The 23,519-nt window shown below is 36.8% G+C and overlaps 1 pseudogene; it reads left to right on the top strand.

The window, feature by feature from the left end:
• The first annotated feature begins 226 nt into the window (after positions 1-226).
• LOC126948387 (E3 ubiquitin-protein ligase RNF13-like) lies at positions 227-1,437 on the top strand (annotated as a pseudogene).
• The last annotated feature ends 22,082 nt before the right edge of the window (positions 1,438-23,519 follow it).

The raw sequence follows: 23,519 nt of genomic DNA, 5'->3' as shown, positions 1-23,519 counted from the left end.
CACAGCCATAAAAAAGAACAAAATCATGTCATTTGCAAGATGCAGCTAGAGGCCATTATTCCTAACAAATTAACACAAGAAGTGTTGTCATCCCTGCTCCTACTCTGGGCTGTGGGGTCAGTGCAGATATTCAGTCATGAAGTCAAGGTAGGGACTTCTCCTGCAACGTGGCCGGCAAGACTGTTTGTGTTGCGAGGGCTGGACTTCCAGGTGATTTTACAACAAGATGCTGCTCTCCACAGGGATGCTTATGTTGTCAGTCACACAAGTCTACACCATCTTGACTGTCCAGCTCTTTGCATTCTTAAACCTACTGCCTGTAGAAGCAGACATTTTAGCATATAACTTTGAAAATACATCTGACATTTGATGACCTTCCTGCAAGATTTGGTTATAGACTTCCAGCTGAAAGTTTAAAGGGTTTTTTGATTAACTCAAAACCAGAGAATGCGTGTAAACCCATAGTGCCTCCACCAGTAAAAGATAATTCATCTGGCACTTTCATTGTGTTAATCAGAAGACTTGATTATAATTTTGATACAAAGATTTTAAATGCACAGAGAGCAGAATACAAAGCAGCCATAGTTCATGATGTTGATTCTGTTGACCTCATTAGCATGGAATCCAACGACATTGAGGTACTAAAGACAACTGACATTCCATCTGTCTTTATTGGTGAATCATCAGCTAATTCTCTGAAAGATGAATTCACATATGAAAAAGGGGGCCACCTTATCTTAATTCCAGAATTTAGTCTTCCCTTGGAATGCTACCTAATTGCCTTCCTTACCATAGTAGGCATCTGTCTCATCTTTATAGTCATTTTCATGTTTTTGGCTATTACAAATAAAGCTGACATGGACATTTGTTTTATGGAAATATGCTTTCATTTCTATTGGATCACAAATTTTTTCCAGGATAGACATAGAGCTAGAAGAAACAGACTTCATAAAGATCAACTTAAGAAACTCCCTATACATAAATTCAAAAAAGGAGATGAGTACGATGTATGTGCCATTTGTTCAGATGAGCAGGAAGAGGGAGACAAGCTCAGAATCCTTCCCTGTTCCCATGCTTATCACTGCAAGTGTGTAGACCCTTGACTAACTAAAAACCAAAAAAACCTGTCCAGTGTGCAAGCAAAAAGTTCCTTCTCAAGGCAATTCAGACTCTGACACAGATGGTAGTCAAGAATAAAATGAAGTGACAGAACATACTCCTTTAGTTAGACTTTTAGCTTCTGTCAGTGCCCAGTCATTTGGGGCTTTGTCAGAATCCCGCTCGCATCAGAACATGACCAAATCTTTAGACTATGAGGAAGATGACAATGAAGATACCAACAATAGTGATGAAGAAAACGAAACTAATGAACATAATGTTGTGGTCCAGTTGCAGCCTAATAGTGAATGGGATTACAACATAGCAAATACTGTTTGACTTTCAGAAGATGATTGGTTTATTTCCCTTTAAAATGTTTAGGTATATACTTTAGTTTGATTTTTTTACTCCCTTCAAAGATTTCCATAGAAATAACTTATTTTTTAGTATTCTACAATTTAATAAAATTGCTGAAAAAGGACTTTTGATCTGGTGTTTATCTGCAAGAGTGTACTTCTTCACTGATAATAATAGACTGGTGCTGTAACTCAAGCATCATTTCAGCTCTTCTTTTGGAATGAAAGTATAGCCAAAACAACAACAACAACAAAAAGTCTTCAGTATAGCTTTCAATTAAGACCTAGATCACAGTATTTAAGTGTTTTGCATTTTGTACGTGAGGTCAGTGCTACAGCTACCTAGCATGAAATAACGCAGCTTCTACCTCCATAAAGTTACCTAGAGTTTTTGAGTTGGAATATGTTCTGGCATTTACCCGACCTTCCATCATTAGTGAGAGGCAACAAGGTAATTCAGTGTCTTTCCTCCTATCGGCACATTGAAGCTCAAAGCAGTCTTTTCCCTTTCTGTTCCAAAGAGTCTTATCCTGACAGGAGCAGTCTATACCAGTGCAGATTTCAACACTTTTTTTTTTTTTTTTAAACGTTTTAATTACTATAGTGTTATGTGGAGATTTGATTCAATAACTAAAGTAATGTCTCTGAACTTTACTTACTAAATTTCAGTATCCTTAAGAGTTTTGTGGTATTGTTATCAAAGCAAAAAGAAAATGCTGCATAAAAATACCAAACTTCAGCAACTGTTAACGCTCAGATCATGTAGCTCTTAATAAATGGCATCTTATGCTAATTAGCCCTGCTAAACTATGCACAGAGGAAATTATTCAAGTATTGGATTTGAAAGTAAGTGACTTATGTTTAACACAACTAATGATGTCTTGAAACAATGTATTATGAAAAGCTAAATTGTATTATACATCATTGTAATTATGTAGAAAATGTAGACTAATGTATAATCAAAATACTTATACAATTTTTATATGGCCTTGTATGAGGGGAGTTTGAATGTTAATAAACGTGTTTTCCACTCTACAATCCAGTTAAAAAAAATTAACGCAAGAACAGAAAACCAAATACTCCATGTTCTCACTTATTAGTGGGACCTAAACATTGAGTGCACATGGACACAAAGAAAGGAACAGTAGACACCAGAGCCTACCTGAGGGTGGAGGATGGGAGGTGGAAGAGAATTGAAAAGCTACCTATTTGGTATTGTGCTCACTACCTGGGTGACAAAGTAATTTGTACACTAGACCAGAGACATGCAACTTACTCATATAACAAACCTGCACATGTATCCTAGAACCTAAAATAAAAGCTGGAAAGAAAAATAAAATCATGTCATTTAGCAATAAGTATACTTAACAAAAACATAAAATTATTTGTTCATGAAGACTACAACACAATGGTCAAAGATTTTTCTATCACATGACCAATGGCCCCTGAAATTCAAGAAGGTACATTCAACAAAATGAACTAATAAAATTTCATGCAAAAACTTTGCTTGTAAAAAACCATAAGCCTCGGATTGTTTTTGGTGAAATGTGCTATCTCTTCAACTGCAAATTCCTAGTATCAGCATTCTAAAGTAATTGAGTTATGAAATTAAATTGGATTAATAAAGAAATAAGTAAAATAATTCAAATGGTTTTTGATATAATTATTTATAACATAATAATTGTTATGGAAATCTTAATTTAAAAAAGAAGTCTTATTTTTGAGGGTCACTGGTGGTCCCTGTGTTAATCTTATGGTGCCATGTTTCTGGAGCCTCTTATTTATGTTCCTCATCTATCAGCTTTATGGTATATCCAGATTTCTTTGATGTATCCAAAGACAATGTGGCTATTTGGAGAGAAAAAGGTAGAGTGGGGTGAGGTTCAGAGGGTTGAGAATGTAAAGCAATATAATATCCTTTGGACAATAAATATCAAAAGAAAGATTTACCCTCCATCAAAATAAAAAAGGAAAGCGTAGATATAATTTAAGTTATATAACACATGTTTCAAAGGAATATATACCTGTGTGTTTTATAACATACTAGATATATGTTATCTAGTATATATTTATTATGTATTATATATAATTATATAATCTAGTATATATCTTTGTAATCATTTTGTACAAAACTAGAGTTAATAAAAATGTTTATTTTGAAATATTAAAAGTATAGTTTGCCTAAACATTAATTGTAAATTTACTAAAGTTACTGATATGATTTGGCTGTGTCCCCACCCAAATCTCATCTTGAATTCCCATGTGTTGTGGCAGGGACCTGGTGGGAGGTAATTGAATCATGAGGGCAGGTTTTTCCCATGCTGTTCTCATGATAGTAGGTCTCACAAGATCTGATGGTTATTATAAGCGGGAGTTTTCCTGCACAAGCTCTCTCTTTGCCTGCAGCCATCCATGTAAGATGTGACTTGCGGCCGGGCGCAGTGGCTCACGCCTGTAATCCCAGCACTTTGGAAGGCCGAGGCGGGCGGATCACAAGGTCAGGAGATCGAGACCATGGTGAAACCCCGTCTCTACTAAAAATAGAAAAAAATTAGCCGGGCGCAGTGGCGGGCGCCTGTAGTCCCAGCTACTCGGGAGACTGAGGCCGGAGAACGGCGTGAACCCGGGAGGCGGAGCTTGCAGTGAGCCGAGATTGCGCCACTGCACTCCAGCCTGGGCGACAGAGCGAGACTCCGTCTCAAAAAAAAAAAAAAAAAAAAAAAAAAAAAAAGATGTGACTTGCTTCTCCTCGCCTTCTGCCATGATTGTGAGGCTCCCCCAGCCATGTAGAACTGTAAGTCCAATTAAACCTCTTTCTTTTGTAAATTGCCCAGTCTCAGGTGTGTCTTTATCGGCAGCATGAAAACGGACTAATACAATTACACATAACTTTATGTATTTATTTATGTTTACAAATGAAGCAAGAAAAAAACTTTAGCATTAAAGGTGCTAACAGTATTTTAATAAAACAGAAGAAAGTAATTCTGTGTTCAAGACTTGGTGTCAAGCAGATTTGGAGAGGACTTGCTTTCCAGAAATGAAGTGAATGTGAGGGGGAAAAAAGAAAAATAACTAAAATTGAAAACAAAATCTGTTGCATGTACACTTTGTCTCAACCGTCTTCACTGTAGTTAACACTCTTAGCAATTCCTCCTATCTCTAATTTTTCATTTTTATCATCACAATAGACATTAGAATACTATTAAGGCGTTCCCTGAAATGAGTAAAACCTCTCTACTTTTATTTCTCTGATAAAATAAACCTGATATAAAAGGGGATAAAAGACTATAGCTTTTCAAAATGGTCATTCTCTTCAGAATTATGCGTGCTGAAAATGCCAGGCCAATTCAGCAACCTTAGACTTGAAGATCTTTTTGATCTGAGACATTGAAACAAAAGCAGGATATTGACTAACCATGTTAATGTGCATAAACTAACTCTGTTTTAGTCAGGAGCTAACCTTAATGCATCCACAAGAAATCCAAAAGAGCCAATGCCAATGAGACATTTGCTTTTATTCCTGAAGATTTTTGGGGATACAAAATAAAGTTTTACCCACAAAAACTCAGAATTTCTCCAGAAAAAGCTTCATGAACCATCTCTTCTCCGAAGAACCTTCTTTCAGCCTCTAGTCATCAGGTATCTCTTCTTTTCCATCTGCCCTCCTGCCCTGATCTGTGTCTAAGAAACTCTTAATTTGTCTTTTTCTCTCCCCACCTCTGTTTTATTTTTCAAATTTATTCCAACATTACAAAGGTTATTCTAGCCTTTGTCTTTTTAAAAATTTTAACAGATTTTTATTGTTAAAAATTTCCTCATGCCTCTTTGCACAATCCCCTCTTTTTACCCCCAGCTTCCATGAATCTCATTTCTCTCTATATGCTGTTGTCTTTCCAGAATGTCATATAATTGGCAATAAAGTATGTAGCCTTTTGTGTCTGGCTTCTTTCAGTTAACACAGTGCTTTAAAATTCATACATGTTACATGTATTCGTGGGTTGTTCGTTTTTACTGGTGAGTAGTGTTGCATTGCAGGGATGTACTACGATTTGTTTCTTCATTTACCAGTATGTTTATATGTTGCTGTTTTTAGTTTTTGGCTATTATGAATAAAGCTGTCATAAACATTTCCACATAGGTCTTTGTGTGGTCACATATTGTTATTTATTTTGGATGGTTACAAATGAGATTGCTGGTTCATATAATATATTTAACTTTATAGGTACTGTTAAACTATTTTTCACATGAACTATATTATTTTGCATTCTCATTCATAATGTTTGAGATATCCAGTTGCTCTACATCCCTGTCTTGACTTGATACTGTCATTCTTTTGAATTGTAGCAATTCTAGCAAATGTATAGTATGTCTTTGTGGTTTTAATTTACATTTTCTCAATGATTAATGATGTCTAACATCTTGTCATGTACTTATTTGCCCTCTGTGTATCTTCTTTATTTTCGTTTTTAATTTGCAAATTTAACACCAAGCCTGGATAATTTTTGTAATTTTTTTTTTGTAGAGAGAGGGTTTTGCCATGTTGCCCAGATTGGTCTTGAACTTCTGGGCTCAAATGATCTGCCCTTGTTGGCCTCCTAAAGTGCTGGGATTACAGGTGTGAGCTACTGTGCCTGGGCTATATCCCTTCTTTAATGAAGTATTATTCAAATGGCTTTTAAAATTAGGTTGTGTTTTTATTGTTGAGTCATGAGAGTTCTTTTATTCTAAATATTTTTCTAAAATGTTTAAAGTTTTTTTTGTTTGTTTCTTAGGAATATCTCTATTACAGTAATGTTGCAAGTATTTTTTCCTAGTTTGTCAGTTGTCTTTTTAAAATTTAATTTAATTTTTTTTTTTTTTTTTTGCTGGGAAGAGAAAGTCTCCAGTGTGGACTGAAGGTGCCCTTTCTTCCCCTAGTTTATTGTTTGTCTTTGATGTTACTAATGGTATTTCTTGCAATAAAAAGGTTTATTTTTAAATATTTATTTATTTATTTGTTTCTTTGTTTATTTAGAGATGGAGCCCTGCTCTGTCACCCAGGCTGGAGCGCAGTGACACAATCTCAGCTCACTGCAACCTCCACCTCCCAGGCTCAAGCAATTCTCCTGCCTCAGCCTCCTGAGTAGCTGGGATTACAGGCACCCACTACCATGCCCAGCTAATTTTTGTATTTTTAGTAGAGACGGGGTTTCACCATGTTGGTCCAGGCTGGTCTCGAACTCCTGACCTTAAGTGATCTGGCTGCCTTTGCCGAGACCAGCTCGGTGGTGGAGACCCTAACCCAGCAGTGCAAGAGGAATTAAAGACACACACACACAGAAATATAGAGTGTGGAGTGGGAATCAGGGGGCTGACAGCCTTCAGAGCTGAGAGCCTTGAACAGAGTTTTACCCACATATTTATTGACAGTAAGCCAGTGATAAGCATTGTTTCTGTAGATTATTGATTAACTAAAACGGGAAACAAAGGGATGGGTCTGGCTAGTTATCTGCAGCAGGAACATGTCCTTAAGGCACAGATCACTCCTGCTATTGTTTGTGGTTCAGGAATGCCTTAAGCCAGTTTTCTGCCCTGGATGGGCCAGGTATTCCTTGCCCTCATTCTGGTAAACCAACAACCTTCAGCATAGGCGTCATAGCCATCACGAGCATGTCACAGTGCTGCAGAGATTCTGCTTATGTCCAGTTTTGGGGCCTGTGTATAGCCAGATTTGAGGGCCTGTCCCCAACACACCTTGGCCTCCCAAAGTGCTGGAATTACAGGCGTGAGCCACTATGCCTGGCAAAAAATGTTTATTTTTAAATCTGTACTCAAATTTCTCAATGTAAAAAATTGCCACTGGATTTTGAGTCATAGGAACCTCTCTTAACAATAAGATTTAAAGAGGAATTCACGCATGCTTTCTTCTAGTGAATTCCATTTCTTCTGTCTAATTATATTTTAAAATATTTATATTTCATAATTTGTGAATTTTATTCTTGTATTTGATGTGAAGTCTGCATCTAATTTTATTTTTTCCACAGGATTCATCAGTTGACCCAGCACTATTTATTAAATCTTTGTTCCAGTGATTTGAGATGACATCTTTATCATATATTTAATTTCTACATATATTTGTGTCTTCTCCTGGGCTTTCTATTTAATTTCTGTTAGACTATGCATCAGTACCACATTGCTTTAACTATATGTAGTCTATAGTATGTTTTAATGTAGGATTAAGTCTAAACAGGATTAGTATCCCTTGTAGATTTGTTTTTAGTGTTTTCCTGACAATTTTTGCATATTTGTTTTTTCATATGAACCTTTTTTTTTTTTTTTTTTTTTTTTTTTGAGATGGAGTTTCGCTCTTTTTGCCCAGGCTGGAGTGCAATGGCACAATCTCAGCTCACCGCAACCTCCACTTCCTGGGTTCAAGCGATTCTACTGCCTCAGCCTCTCGAGTAGCTGGGATTACAGGCATGCGCCACCATGCCTGGCTAATTTTTGTATTTTTAGTAGAGATGGGGTTTCTCCATGTTGGTCAGGCTGGTCTTGAACTCCCGACCTCAGGTGATCCACCCGCCTCGGCCTCCTAAAGTGCTGGGATTACAGGCGTGAGCCACCGCGCCTGGCCATATGAACTTTTTATTTTAGATAAACTTTTTATTTTAGAGTAGTTTTAGACTTATAAAAAATTTCAAAAATAGTGCAGAAAATTCCCGATATACTCCACACAGTTTCCCTTTATTATTAACATCTTAAAATAGGATAGTATATTTGTCATGATAATTGCACCAATAATAATAAGGTATTATTGTTATTGGTAATTAACTGAAGTTCATACTTTATTCATATTTCTTTGGTTTTGACCTAATGTTCGTTTTCTGTCCTAGGATTCCATCCTGGATATCACATTATATTTATTTGTCATATCTTCTTAGGCTCCACTTGGCCGTGGTAGTTTTTCAGAGTTTCCTTGTTTTTTTGGTGACCTTGACAGTTTTTAAGAATATTTGGTCAGGTATTTTATAGAAGATCTCACAATTGGGATTTGTTTGATGCTTTCCTCGTGATTATATTGGGTTTGGGTTTGAGGGAGGAAAACCAAAGATGGAAAGTGACATACTTACCATATATTGTCAACATGACATCACTGTTGATGCGAACATTGAACACTTGGCAGAGGTAGTTTTTGTCATGTTTCTCCACTGTGAGGTTACCGTTTCCATACTACGCCTGATAAGGAAGTCACTATATATAGACGACAGTTAAATATTGGGGAGTTATGCTCCTCTTCCATGAAGATCGAGTATCTACATAAATTATTTGAAATTCTGCTCTAAAGATTTATCTATTCTTCCCCATATATTTATTCAATTTTTTAAATATCAGGATAGACTCATGGAAATTTATTCTATATTTTGGGCTATAATCTGATATTTCTTTATTTTGCTGCTGAAATTGTTTCAACTTTGGCCCCTGAGGACTCTTTCAGTTGGCTCCTGTGTCCAGTTGACATACCCCTATCATTATGATTTTGTTTGATAATTTTCTTTTATTCCTATACTACATGTATTTTACACCTTTTTGAACTGTCCCACAGTTCTTGCATATTCTGTTTTTATGCTTTTTCTTTCCTCTTTTCTCTTTGCATTTAAATTTGGGAAGTTTCTATTGACCTATCTGCAAGCTCACTGATACTTTCCTTGGTTGTGTCCAGTCTCCTGATGTGCCCATCCAAGATGCTCTTCACTTCTGTTACAGTGCTTTTTACTTTTAACCTTTCCCTTTGAGTCTGAGAGTTTCCATTCCTTTGCTTAAATAACCCATCTTTTCTTGAATGTTGTCTCCCAAGAGTGCATAACATATTAATCATAATTATTTTAAATTCCCTGTCTGATAATTCCAACATCTGTGTCATATCTGAGTCTGGTTCTTATGCTTGCTTTGTCTCTTCAGACTGATTATTTTCTTGCCTTTTGCCTTTCTTTGCCTTGTCACGTCTTAAAAGCTGGACATGTTGTATCAGATAATACGAACTGAGGTAAATGGGCCTTTAATGTGAAAATTTATGTTAACCTGCCTAGGAGTGGGTCTATGTTTATGTTTCCTATAGCTATAGTTATCAGAGGCTTCAAATATGTCCCTTGTTTTTGTTTTTTCTCCCTTCTTGATTTTGGGACTTCCTAAGTACTTTTCAGAGTCTGTATCTTGCTGCTCCGTTAGCTATAATCCAATTGTAATTGTACTGTAATCTTGTTTGTGTGGTGGCATGGTGGTAAGGTGTGGAGGGATGGGAGCATTCTATAATATTCCAATTAAATCTCAGTGTTTTAGTGGTCCTCTCTTTTGGGGCTATGACCTTCACCTGTTTTTCTCTCCTTTCATCCCTGCTCCCTTCTTTAGCTATGACATTCCCAGTTCATTGCCTGTAATTCGTGACACCTTTTAACATTATTTTAAACCCCTTTAGATGAGACAGAAAAGCCAGAGGCTACTGGAGTGGGAGGAATGCTGTATTGATAGGAACCTCACAGGTTATCACAGATTAGACCAAGAAAGATTTCATCATGACTCTGGCAATGTTTTTTTCCTTCAAGTAAACCTTTGTTACAAAGAAAGCTCTGGGCATATTTCTGTATTTCACAATGATTACTCTTCCCTCCCCGTGTCAGAGTCATGAGGGTGTCTTTCTCAGTCTTGTCTTTGAGAACCTGATAAAGTTCCTAAAAGGAAAGCTCACAGAATTCAAGACCCCCAGACTACTGTCCCCAGGAGTTTCTCATTCTAATTGGAGTTCATAGTTACTCTCCTGCAGTTAATCAAAACTACCATTTGAAAGTTCCTGCTAGTTTATGGACCCAGAGACTTCTGTTCCAGGTAAGTAGATCTCAGCTGTGTCTCTCTAGATGAACTTGCTTCTCCAGATTTGGGGGTAGCAGTTTGCCTTACAACCTCAGTTTTCTAATGGGTTAAAGAAAAATAATTGATTTTTCAGTTTGTACAGCTTTTTCTTGTAAACACAGTGTGACAATCTCCAAGCTCTTTACAAGTCAGATTTGAAACTGAAAGTACCCCTATCAACCTTTTTGTCAACTTATCTAGCTTCATAAATAAGCTATTACTATATTTAATGGAATTTCATCAAATTAATAAATTCACTTTGAGAGAACTGACAGCTTTATGCTGCTGCATTGTAGTATCCAACAAGAGGAAATGCCTTTTTGTTCATCTATTTTTGTGACTTTCAGGATTGATTTTAAACTTTCCTCACAAATCTTGCACATTTCTTAAGTTTATTTCTAAATATGTAATTTTCTCCATTGGTGTCATTATTGGAATTTTGTCTACTATTATTTTCTCCAACTGGTTATTATTTGTGTAGATGAAGACTGTTGATTATTCAATGTTAATTTTATGTCCTGACTTATTCATTCTTTCATTGTTGGGCCAGTTTTACCTTTAAATTTCTGGGGGTTTTTATGTGTACTGGCATATCATCTACTTAATAGAGGTAGTTTTACTTGTCTTTAACAATTCTAATGCCTTCAGTTGATTCATCTTGTTTATGTGCATTGACTAATACCTCTACTACAAAGTTGAATAGTAATGGAGATATTTGGCCTTCTTGCCTGTTCCTGAATCTTAGTGAAAATGCCTCAAGTGCTTCCTCATTAAGACATTTTTAAGGCTAAGGTGTATGTATTTTAGGTAGTTAAGAAAATATCCACCAATTTTTATTCTCTGGAGTAACTTTCTTGTCAGAAATGAGTGTTGAATTTGTCAAAGTTGTTCTTCAGTATTTATAACAATAAACACATTTTTCCCTCAGATCTATTAAGATAGCTTGTTATATTGGTGAACTTAATAATGTGGAATACACCTTGTATTTCTGAGGTAAATCATACTTGATCATGGTGTGTTATTTTCTTCCTTAGGTTTGGACACTGCTGGCCAACATTTTACTTAGCACTTTCGCATGGATATTCACTGGTCTTTAGTTTTCATTTGTTAGTACTTTTATATATAATTATCAATATTCTACTTCTTTCTTTAAAAGAAGTAAGTAGGTTAGCTCATTTTCAATGCTCTGGAACAGTAGTCCCCAACAGTTTTGGCACCAGGGACTGATTTCGTGGAAGACAATTTTTCCACACTAGGCATTGGGAGTTGAAGGAGATGGTTTCCAGATGAACCTGTTCCACCTCAGATCATCAGGCATTAGATTATCATGAGGAGAACAACCTATATCCCTCACATGTGGAGTTCACATAGGGTTTGCACTCCTATGAGAAGTGAATGCTGCTGATGATCTGACAGAAGGCGAAGTTCAGGCAGTAATGCTCACTCGCCTGTCATTCACCTCCTGCTGTGTGGCCCAGTTCCTAACAGGCCATGGGTCAATACTGGTCCACGGCTTGGAGGTTGGGGACCCCTACTCTGGAACAATATATGGAGCACTAGTAGTCTCTGTTCTCTAAAGGTTTGGTAAAAAATCCCTGTGAAACTGTCTTAGCCCAGTGCTTTTGGCGGGATAGTTCCTTGATAACATTATTTTGTTTAAAGAAATCGTTTTATTCAAGCCTTTACTCTCTCTGCTGGGATCAGTTTTGGTTATGTATATTGCTCTAGCAATTATCATTCCTTTCTAGGTTTTTAAATTTATTTGCATACAGGTCTGCAAATTAACATCTTAATGAGTTTTTTTTTTTTATTTATTTAAATAGTTATTTCCTCCTTGTAATTTTTTTTTTTTTCCAGATGGAGTCTCACTGTGTCACCTAGACTGGAGTGCAGTGGCATGATCCCATCTCACTGCAACCTCCACCTCCCAGGTTCAAGCAATTTTCCTGTCTCAGTCTCCTGAGTAGCTGGGATTACAGACACCCATCACCATGCTCTACTGATTTTTGATTTTTAGTAGACAGGGTTTCACCATGTTGGCCAGGTTGGTCTCAAACTCCTGACCTCAAGTGATCCGCCTGCCTTGGCCTCCCAAAGTGCTGGGATTACAGGCATGAGCCACTGTGCCTGGCCCCTCATTGTAATTTCTTATACTGTATATTTATATATGATTTTTCTCTACCATGAGAACTAGCAATTTGTTTTGTTCATTTTTTCTCAAGAGGCAGGATTTGGATATATTAATTAGTTCTACTGTTTTTCTATTCTCCACCTAGGAATTTTTGCATACCTTCCTGATTTTCCTGTTTATAAATTCTTTTGGTTTATTTTGTTGCTTTTTCTACCTCATTTGTGAGTTGGAAATATAACTTACTTATTTTCATTCTTCTATTCTTAAGTGTTTAGTGCTATGAATTCCTCTGGTTGCTACTGTAAATGTGTTCAAACAAATTATGCTATGAAGTGTTTTCGTTTTTATTATTTTTTTAAACATTCTGTAATTTTGGATTATATTTTCTCTTTTACCCAAGAGTTGCTAAATAGGTGTTTCTTTTTAAAGTTCCAGGTGAAAGGATCTTCCTTTTTTTTTTTTTTTTTACCTGATTAGTAATTTCTAATTTGTTTTTGTGATCATGGATTATTGCTTTAATATGTCTACTTTATAGAAGCTACTGATGTTTTCTTTGTGGCTTAATATTGAATTAATTTTGTAGTGTTTAATAAGCATTTGAGAAAATGCTATTCTCTCTAATCAGTGCACAAATTTTGATATATAGCCATCAGACAAAACTTACTGACTGTGTTGTTTAGGTCTTCTATATCCATACTGATAGGACAGTACTTGATGTGCCTTATGTTGATAATAGTTGTTAGTCTTCTATTATTAGTGTTTTAATCTCTGTCTCATTGCATCTCTATAGCTTTTGCTTTATAAAAGTGATTGCTATATTATTTGGTTATAAGAATACAAATTATAAGAAATTTATAACATATATTCTTGTGAATTTTGGCTTTTAGCATGTAAACATTCTCTTCTTTGTTATGTATACTGCTTTCTTGGCTTGAGTTCTGATATCATAGTTGCTACTATAGATTTCTTATTGTTTCCATTTGCCTGGTACATTTATCCATCCTTTTATTAGTTCTGAATCATTTTGTCTTAATGTGATTTTTATATACAGCAATTGCTTTGTGAGCCAAATTGAAAATATTTTCCTTTTAGTAGGGGAGTTCAGCCTATTTACATTTATTGACGTGACTGGTATGTTTGCTTTCAATTTTGATATAATATATACATAATTATTTGTGTCGTACAATGTTTGCTTTGTTTCTCTATGAGATGTGTGTTCTTTGCTCCTTTATATTTACTTTCAGTATCTATGAAGATATTTATTTTTGTTTTGGTGATTACCTTTGTACTTTGTACTTTGTACTATCTGTTACAGTACCTATTCACCTCTATTTCTGCATGTAATTTTTTAATGTCTGATTTATTAGGTTTTAATAGTCTCCTTTAACTCTTCTACCTATTACCTATACAACAGAGATTCTCAACTGGGGTGATTTTGCCCCACAGGAAGCATTTGGCAATGGAGACATTTTTGGTAGTCACACTGAGGGGATATTACTGGCATCTAATGGGTAGAGGTTGGAGATGCTCCTAAATGTCTTATAATAAACAGGACAACTCTCAAAACAAAGAATTATCTGACATAAAATGTTAAAGCTGAGATCAAAAGACCCTTCTGCATAGAAATTTTGTCTCTTTCCCTCTCTTTTTCTCCCATTTTTGTAATAATTAAATATTTTCACAATATATAGTATTTGTACATTATTCCTCCTTTGTCCTCATTTTTTGTTTGTAATATGCCATAATTATACATACACACACACACACACACACACACACACAGACACTCAGTTTTTGCTGATATTTTTTCAGTCATCTCTTGGTTGGATGAAACTCATCCTTTAGTACTATGTTGTCTAGTAAGTTAGTCACAAGCTACATGTGACATGGAGAACTGGAAATATGGCTAGAACAAATTAGATGTGGCATAAGTGTAAAATATACTGAATTCAAAAATTTAGTACAAGGAAAAAATGTAAAATATCTCATTTTTTATATTGATCATATATCAAAATTGCAATATTTTATATATATCGGGTTAAATGATATATATTATTGAAATTAATTTTACCTCTTTTTACTTTTTGACAAGTGGTTAAGACATCAAATTTTTTTGGAAAGTATCTGATTGTTTCATTGTGTGTTAAATACAGGAAAGACTGTAGAAAGCTAGGGAAAGATTTCTCCATTATTGGACTCCTAAGACAAAAGGTTGACATAGTTGGGTTTTTGAATCATTTTCAAGTTGCCTGTTTTATATAACATATTGTGCATGCTTACTATTAAGCTGTTGTCATTCAGCTCCAAACCTTCCCTTCTTCGCTTTGTGATACTAGGGCTGAAGACTCTGCAGTTACATTTCTGCTGGATCAAATGCTTTCCTGTTAGGCTCTGCCAGTAGGCAGTGCTAGTGGGAAATAGGAAAACTGGAGGAGGAAGATGGGACTTGACTTTTCTTGGTTTGCTTCCTGTTCTGCCTTTGCTTCCTATTCCTGTCAGTTGGTTTCAGCAGCAGTTACAAAAAAAAAAAAAAAGCCTGTTGACTCTAATTTCTTCCTTCCTTCCTTCCTTCCTTCCTTCCTTCCTTCTTTCCTTCCTTCTTTCCTTCCCTCGCTCTCTTTCTTCTTTTCCTTTCTTTCTCTTCCTTTCTTTCTCTTCCTTTCCTTTCCTTTCCTTCTTTCTTTCTTTCCTTCCCCTTCTCCTTCCTTCCTCCTTCCTTCCTTCCTTCCTTCCTTCCTTCCTTCCTTCCTTCCTTCCTTCCTTCCTTCCTTCCTTCCCTCCCTCCTTCCTTCCCTCCCTCTCTCCCTCCCTCCCTCCTTCCTTCCTCCTTCTTTCTTTTCTTTATTCCCCTCACTCTGTCACCCAGGCTGGAGTGCAGTGACACAATCTTGACTTACTGTAACCTTCGCCTCCCGGGTTCAAGCAATTCTCCTGCCTCAGCCTCCCGAGTAGCTGGGTTTACAGGCACCCACCACCATGCCCAGCTAATTTTTTGTATTTTTGGAAGAGACGGGGTTTCACCATGTTGGCAAGGCTGGTCTCGAACTTCCTGAGCTCAAGTGATCCACCCGCCTTGGCCTCCCAAAGTGCTGGGATTGCAAGCATGAGCCACCGCGTCAAGCCCTAGTATGCAGCTTTTCTGGAATCAGCCCTAATGCATACTCTCAGAGATAACAGCATCTACTGCCCTGTGCGTTCTCTCCTCACAGGTACAAGACCCGGTTCTCATGGTCCCTCCTTTAGGCTCTCAAGCTTTAGGAATTGCATCCAATTTTCCATTTATAGTTTTCTGGAAGAGATTCCAAACAGTGTTCATTCTTTTAGAGGGCCAATTACTGCACAGTGCACTAAATAAGGCTACTTCTTTTTTTACTCTTTTTTAAATTACTTTTTTTTTTTGTGAGACAGAGGCTCAAACTGTTGCCCAGGCTGGAGTGCAGTGGCACCATCTGGGCTCACTGCAACCTTTGTGTCCCGGGTTGAAGCAATTCTCCTGCCTCAGCCTCCTGAGTAGGTGGGATTACATGCCTGTGCCACCAAGCTCGGCTAATTTTTGCGTGTGTGTGTGTGTGTTTTTAGTAGAGATGGGGTTTTGCCATATTGGCTAGGCTGGTCTTGAACTCCTGGCCTCAAGTGATCTGCCCACCTCAGTTTCCCAAAGTGCTAGGATTATAGGCTTGAGCTACCATGTCTGGCCTAGATAAGGTTACTTCTCTGCTGAACACTTCCCAGTAAATTTTTAAAAATGAAATTTATTTTATGTATATGATTTATGTTTATGTTTATGATTTATGTTATGTTTTATATTTATGAAAGGAATTTATTTTCATGTCAGATGTCTTCAGAAAGTGCTTTGCCAATTTCTAGTCCCATTTGTAATGTAATCTATCTCAAACTGGTAGAATTTTAAAAGAATAATGCTCAGATTATGTTTATATGAGGAGTACACATTTATAAGAAAGAATTTGGAAAACATAAGATTGAAAACAAATATTAAAATTACCCCAAATCTTATTCCTTACATATCAGCACTATTAAGTTTTGGTGTATTTTTTTTATATTCTTAAGACTGTTTTTAATCTCACTTTTTAAAAAATTGTCAAAATGATGCATGTTGTTTGTAACAAAAAATCCTAACAGTTTAAAAGTTAAAACTAAAAGATGATTTGCCTCCTTTTCTCCTCTCCCTAATTCCTATTCATGACTACTATCTTTGCTTTTAAAATTAGCATTACAATGTGTTTTTTGTGCTATTATAAATTTTAGTATAAATACCTAATACTACATTATATGAATATACACTAATTTATTACACACTGTCAGAGGTTTAGGTTCCCTATTATAAGTTTACAATTAACTTCTTTGTACAAAAAGTTTTTTTCTGAATTTAAGTGTTTTTTTTCCCAGAAGTAGGATCACTAAGTTAAAGCCATTTTATATTTTTGAGTCCCTTGCCATGTAATTTACAATAGCTTTTAAGAAAAGTTATTTCAATTTTCACTTCCAAGAACAACGGAATTTCTGATATTGAAACTTTGACTGTCATGACTGATGACAAGAGATTTTTCAACCAGAGGCCTTTCTATGTTTCTGTCAAGTCACTTTGCAGAACACCTTTTGCATTACACTTACTTGACTATATGTCCTCTACAGAATGGCTCCTAGTAAAATATATTTTTATCTTTAAAAAATGTGTCCATTCTATCCCAGAAAACAGCACCCACCAATTTTACACCTTTGGGATATCCTATTGGATAACAGGTCAGTGGCTGCCATGCTTCATGTGCATAATAATCCCAGGGATGGGGAGAGTGTCACTATGCAGAATGGGCTCTTACTCCTTAGGCTGAGTGAGTGAGTCTGGGGTTGGGATCCTGGAATTTGTATTGTTAACAGGGGATTCTGATACAGTGAATGATCTCTCAGCAGTCAAAGAGAATCTCTACTCTGTAGATTAAATTACTGATTCTTGATGTTTGGTGATTAACAGTGGTTGATTGTAAAAAAAAAAAAAAAAGCCATATAGTAAAAATGAATGTGGGAAATACTGACATAAACATATTAAACAAGGTTAAATGTATTTCTCAGGATTTTTAATATGCTGATGCTCTCTAACTTTTCAATATGCTATTGCTCTCTGGCTTTCCAAAGAGGGCTTATTTTTTTGCAGCCAAATTTATGTAACTAAGAGAATTCATTTCATTGTTTATTGCTTATTCGTTTATTTATCTTTTTGAGTCAGGGTCCCACTCTGTCACCCAGGCTAGAGTGCAGTGGCACGATCTCGGCTCATTGCCATCTCTGCCTCCTGGGTTCAGGTGATTCTCCTGCCTCAGCCTCCTGAGTAGCTAGGCTTACAGGTGCATGTCATCATGGCTGGCCAATTTTTGTTATTTTCAGTAGAGACACGGTTTGCCATGTTGGCCAGGCTGGTCTCGAACTCCTGACCTCAGGTGATCCTTCTACCTTGGCCTTCCAAAGTGCTGGGATTATAGGCGTGAGCCACTGCACCTGGCCTGTTTATTTTCTTTAGTTTTTTTTTGTTTGGGCGTGGGCCAACTGTTAACATCTGATGTTCCTGGTAACAAAGTTTGAAAATCCTGGATTAAGCGATCTATTACAGTATTTCCCATCATTCCCTTAGTACTTTAAAAAATTTAATGAACTTCCCTAGGCACATGGCTTTTATTATATGGTTTAGGCAAAGTAAAATTTTCATATTTTGTAAATCTAAATTTTCAGGGCTAGATTGACTTCCTAGCAAACATGCTTTTTTTCTTTATATTCAAATGCCTTTTTTGTTCATTCTCTTAATAAAAAGTGTACCAAAGAAACCTGTTTTGAAGCCCTCCATTTCCTATTAGTGCCTATTAACTAAAGTAAGATGTGATCTAGAAGAACTTCATATAATAGAAATAAAGCCCACGTGACCAAAAATTTAACACTCATCCATCAACAACTGCTTTAGAAGTGGCAGTGTCTTTATTGTTTAGAATTTCTAATGTTGGGGTTTATTCAAAGTGTTATAAAAAAGGTCTTTTGAAACACTCCTGTAGCAAATTATTTTGGCAGAATTACAAATCCTCAAAAGTGGGGCTTTATTATAATGGAAACAGAGTTAGAATAAACTCTAACAACATTTGTAGGCAGCACTGTGTAATGAGGGTTGAGTGCATTGCTATATTATGACTAGAGGCATATCTTTTCACTATCTCAGTAAAGCACTCCTAGCTTTTATACACAGTGTTATTGGTCAAGTGTTCTGTAAGCTTCCCTGTTTCTTTTTATCCAATTGTTTCACACATCTTCTGCATATGAAGCACCGCAATTTCAGGTGACCCTATCAGGTTTAAATTATTAGCTCTGGATCATTCTCCTGTTAGAAATGTTCTACATATTCATCTGTAGAAGTAAATAACAGCTTCAACTTAACATGTCAACAACTCTATAGAACATTCTAGCTAACTTCAATGAGCTTTAATCTTGTTAATAGCACCCCCTGAAGTCTGGTTGGTCAATAATCAGGAAGGAAAATACAGGGTAACTCACTAATTTTGTACTGGTGTTTTGTAATTTGCAAAGCAGGAAATATACTTGAACAAATTAGAGAAATCTTGAAACACTTCTGTGAGGCAGATATTGTTATAACTTCTTCCCCACAAAGGTGGAGAAGCTGAGACTCAACTAAATTAAGTAACTCACCCAAAATTTCTTCCTCAGGAAATGATGCAGCTAGGACTCACAGCCAGGTAGTTTGATGTGAAAATCTGTATTTTTTTCTATCACATAAGTTTCATTTCTCCAAGTCACCTTCCACTTAGACTATATAAACTCCAAGATAATTTGATGGTTTACATTTACCCTTTAAAGATAACCAAGGAACCTACCAACTTTCCAGTTACAAATATTTTCCATGTAGCTTTCATGAAAGCAGTACAGTGTTGAGAACTGAGTGAATTACAGATAATTGAGTTTCAGTAAATTCTGTGTTCACTCATTAGTCTTGTGACATTGAGAATGTTACCTCCTTGAGCTAGTTTCTATTTATGAAAATGAGGACTGACTATGGCATGTAGTTTATGGGATTGTTATAACATATTTATGGAATATGCCCAACACAATACTGAGGGTACCCAGTAACTAACTTTAACCTTATTTGCAAAATTTCACAATGTTTACTTTCACCTGAGCCAGAAAAACAGTAAAGGGTAAGAAATCCCCCCACTCTTTGTGTTCTGGAAAATGACTTAATAAGACTTACAGAGGCCAGGCATGGTGGCTCACGCCTATAATCCCAGCACTTTGGGAGGCTGAGGTGGGTGGATCGTTTGAGGTCAGGAGTTCGAGACCAGCCTGGCCAACATGGTGAAACCCCGTCTCTACTAAAAATACAAAAGTGATCTGGGTGTGGTGGGGAGGCTGAGGCACAACAATTGCTTGAACCAGGGAGGTGGAGGTTGCAGTAAGCCAAGATTGTGCCACGGCACTCCAGCCTGGGTGACAGAGCGAGACTCTGTTTAAAGAAATAATAATAATATAAAAAGACTTACAGATGCCTCCTTTGTTTACTTATAACAAGGCCTGACATAGATCCTCAAAATTTCTTTTTTTAGCCTCATAAATGATAAGCTAAACTGCTTGTCCCATTGATCAATTGGAACAAAATTCTTGGTATTCAAACTTTGGTTAAGCTTCTTTCCTTTCTCCAGGACCCTGAACTTTGGCCCACCCTCAGCCTGGGCTAGCATACAATGCCCCTTTAGAATAAGCTGATCTCGAGGTCAGACATTCTCTCATATACTATCTGATTGCACCATCTTTTATTCTACTTTCCCATACCTGGCTCTTCCTAGCTTTGTTTATTCCTCTCTGAAAAAGAAAAAAATCTTTTTTTTTTTTTTGGCCTAACTTTTGAGATGCTTGCAGATCTCATGGTCAGAGCATTCTTCCTGTTACAATAGTCCTCCTCCCCCTATTGCAATAGTTTCCTTACAGTAATCTCCCCTTACAATAATCTTTTTGAATAAAGTCTCTTCTTACTAAGTCCAGATTTGTTTTTATTTGACAAATGTATAGAAGGATATTCTATGAAAGAGATCTGCAACCACTAGCATGTTATCAAGAAGATTCCACTTTGGGAGGCCGAGACGGGCGGATCACGAGGTCAGGAGATCAAGACCATCCTGGCTAACACGGTGAAACCCCCGTCTCTACTAAAATATACAAAAAACTAGCTGGGCGAGGTGGCGGGCGCCTGTAGTCCCAGCTACTCGGGAGGCTGAGGCGGGAGAATGGCGTGAACCCGGGAGGCGGAGCTTGCAGTGAGCTGAGATCCGGCCACTGCACTCCAGCCTGGGCGACAGAGCGAGTCTCCATCTCAAAAAAAAAAAATAAATGAAAATAAAAAAAAAGAAGATTCATACAGTGAATGATTTTCTTTTGGTGGCTGCTTATGACATTGTCCTATAGCTCATCACTGGTCACTTAGAGGGAGGGAAATCAGGGTAAGGTCTAGAAAAGTTGCAGGAGGGTGGGAAATAGAACTGTTGTGACCAGCAAAATAATAGTCTCTTCTTTCTATTTAAAACAAGCTATAGTATATCCATCTGTCTTAGTCCACTTTGTGTTGCTATAACAGAATACCTGAGACTGGGTAATCCACAATGAACAGAAATTTAGTGGCTCATGGTTCTGGGAGGTCCATGATTGAAGGGTCTGCTTTTGGCAAGGGCCTTCTTGCTGCATCAGCCCATGGTGGAAGGGTGAAAAGAGGATGAGAAAGAGCAAGAGATTGAACCCTCAGCCTCAAGCTATTTTATAATTGGCATTAATCCATTCATGAGTGTGGAGCTCTCATGACCTAAATAGTTTCCATTAGGCCTCGCCTCTCAATGATGTTGCACTTGGGGATTAAATTTCCAACACACACTGTTTTGGGGACACATTCAAGCCAAAGCACCGTTCTATATGCTTCTCTGTATATAGAACATATAAAAATAATGTTAGACAAGAATATTAAAAGAATGGAAAGCTGTGATAATTTTTTTTTTCTTACAGCAAATGTTAAAATGGTATGAAGAGTATGGTCTCATGGTGATAAAAGAAAAAATATGTTTGTATACACAGAGGAAAGACTAGAAGGTTCTGTACCTGTTAACGGTGACTGATCCTAGAAGAGCGAAATTTAGGGTAAGATTTTTCATTTCTTTTTCCCCAAAATGTCTGGATTGTTTTTAAAAAATAGTTGTTCTTTATTTTTGTATTTCAAAGGAAGTATATTGTCTTAGTCTGTTTGAGCTGTTTAACAAAATTCTGTAGACTGGGTGGCTTAAACAACAGAAATTTATTTTCTCACAGATCTAGAAGATAGACAGTCCAAGATCAAGGTTCTGGCAGGGCTCAATTTCTGATGAGGGCTTTCTTCCTGCCTTGTCAATGGCTGCCCTTTCCGTGTGTTTTCACAGAATACTTCCTTGGTATATGCACAAGGAGAGAGGAAGAGGGCGAGTTCTCTGGTTTCTCTTCTTATGAGGACACTAATCCTATCAAATCAGGACCCCACACTTATGACGTCATGTAAACTTAATTATTTTCTTACTCCAAATATGACCACACTGGAGTTAGAGTCTCAACAAATGAATTTTATGGTGGGCATATACATTCAGTTCATGGCACATATACTTACTATAACAGAGACAACCGATGTTCTAGTCTTTCTTTCTATGTCCACACAAACATATATGGGGAGAGGGTAATACATGTACACTTATACATGCATGCACATAGCCACATAGACTTTCTTTTCGTTTTAATGAGATCTTACACTCCATGTTGTTCAGTATTTTGCTTTTTCCACTTCACTACATGTCCTAGACGACTTTACAAGTCACTTCATACAGATCTGTTTTATTATTTATAAATGAGTACCGTCATTTGTTGAAAGCATTTAGTTTTTCACTGTTTTTGCCTGTGTTATCTTTAAAACTTTTAAAGCAAACACAAAAATCAGTTAGTATAGTAAGAGCCTAATTGCGAACAAAGAAAACATTCACATTTTAAAAAGCTAGAAGGAAATAAATCAAAATGTAAAGAGTAGTTATTTCTGAATGTGGGAATATAGATAATTTTGTTATTTTTTTAACAAAATAATTTGCTTTATTTTCTACCTTACACTTTGTAAGGTTGCTGAACATTACTTTTCCCCAGTCTCTATGTAGAGTCTTGCTTCAGTTCTGCCCTGTGTCTCTGCCACAGAGGACAAAACTTGAGCTACTCTGGAAGTTACTCTGTTTAGCTATAAATAATAGCCAAAATTACATTTAATTGCATCATCATCATAATTTTCACTTTGTTTACATAAAGCAGTAGCTTTCTTTTGGAGAAATTGTGTGTTGAGGAGAATGTGTATGGGATTTGTGTTTGATAGACTTTTGTTTTAAACTAGTTGAACTGTATGTGACTTGAAAAAGTTGCTTTTACTTCTCTTTTTTTTTTTTTTTTTTTTTTTTGAGACGGAGTCTTGCTCTGTCGCCCAGGCTGGAGTGCAGTGGCCGGATCTCAGCTCACTGCAAGCTCCGCCTCCCGGGTTTACGCCGTTCTCATGCCTCAGCCTCCCGAGTAGCTGGGACTACAGGCGCCCGCCACCTCGCCCGGCTAGTTTTTTTGTATTTTTTAGTAGAGACGGGGTTTCACCGTGTTAGCCGGGATCGTCTCTCGATCTCCTGGCCTCGTGATCTGCCCGTCTCGGCCTCCCAAAGTGCTGGGATTACAGGCTTGAGCCACCGCGCCCGGCCGCTTTTACTTCTCTTAACACCTCTCTCAGCTGCTCAACAGAGAGTTGTGAGAATTAGAGATCAAAGGATTGAAACCCTTTTTTGTATTCATGGACAAAAATGCTGACACAACTATTTATTTCTCATTTATATAGACCAATGACAAGTGGAATTTATAATCTGTGTAATGTCCTTCCAGCCCTCCTTTTAATGTGTGTGAAATACATAAGAAATATATTGGAATTCTCTTTCTGCAACTGGTTCACACAATGTTTGAGC

This window comes from Macaca thibetana, chromosome 2 (assembly GCF_024542745.1).
Source record: "Macaca thibetana thibetana isolate TM-01 chromosome 2, ASM2454274v1, whole genome shotgun sequence".
Classification (NCBI taxonomy): Eukaryota; Metazoa; Chordata; class Mammalia; order Primates; family Cercopithecidae; genus Macaca; species Macaca thibetana.
The sequence above is the reverse complement of the archived record's forward strand: the minus strand, read 5'-3'. Positions and strand labels throughout refer to the sequence as shown.